Source organism: Magnolia sinica, chromosome 3 (assembly GCF_029962835.1).
Source record: "Magnolia sinica isolate HGM2019 chromosome 3, MsV1, whole genome shotgun sequence".
NCBI classification, from domain to species: Eukaryota; Viridiplantae; Streptophyta; class Magnoliopsida; order Magnoliales; family Magnoliaceae; genus Magnolia; species Magnolia sinica.
This window is the reverse complement of record NC_080575.1, coordinates 28451518-28452494: the sequence shown is the minus strand read 5'-3', so window position 1 is coordinate 28452494 and position 977 is coordinate 28451518.

Here is a 977-nt window from a genome sequence, read left to right as displayed (position 1 = left end):
AGCTGATGTAAGGCCCGTATTATAAACCGTACCATTCCGTAGGCTTCCGCGGTCCTCCTGGTTGAATTTCGGCAACCCACGATCTGTAATCAACATTTGTGCGTGACCCTAAGTCATATCCTATATATCTATGTCGACATGACTTAAAACTTGTATCCTAACAATCGTGCCGTCACCGCGTCTCGCGCATCGATGCGATACCCCAGCCAGGAGTTGTAGGCCCACGTATTTTTCGAAGAAATGCCGTGCGTTGCAAATTTCGAGAGAATCTCTACAACCCATCACATCAATCAATCAATCACAAGTCAAGTACACAACCCATCCCTCTCTTACCAACAAGGCATGACACCCATCTCTCTCCTATCCCCAAAGTCAACTCTCATGTCCTCTCTCTTACACCACCCATCCCTTCCTTACACACCCATTCCATCTCTCTTACAACACCCTCTCTTCTCTCATTCTCTCCACCATTTTCAAGCCTCCATGAGAGAAAAATTCTAAGGAGAGAAAACCGAGTGTGTGGCCCACTCCCTACCCCTAAATCCTCACTCTACCCTTCAATCTTCATCATCTTCTATTAAAGAAGGAGCTTAAGATATTAGCATTCCAATGAGCTAAAGAAGAAGGCCAATTAGTGGGTGATCGTAGCGTAGGACCTTAATTTGTATGTAGGGCCCCATGTGGGACCCACCTACTGGATGGGATTGTTGGAGTACCCACACCAGCTATATAGCTGATGTGTTGACGTCAGTTTTATGGGCCCTAGCAACATGTAGCTGTTGCGATGACGCCAACAAGTGTTGGGGCCCCTGCATGATGTAAGTGTTGTACCCACCGTCCATTGCTTGAACGGTGGGCCAACTTGTGTGTGTTACATCCAAATCGTCCATCCTAATGGTGAGCTCATTTTAAGACTTGAGACTAAAAATGAGGTAGATTCGTATATCAGGAGGACCACACTACAGAAAACAGTGGAG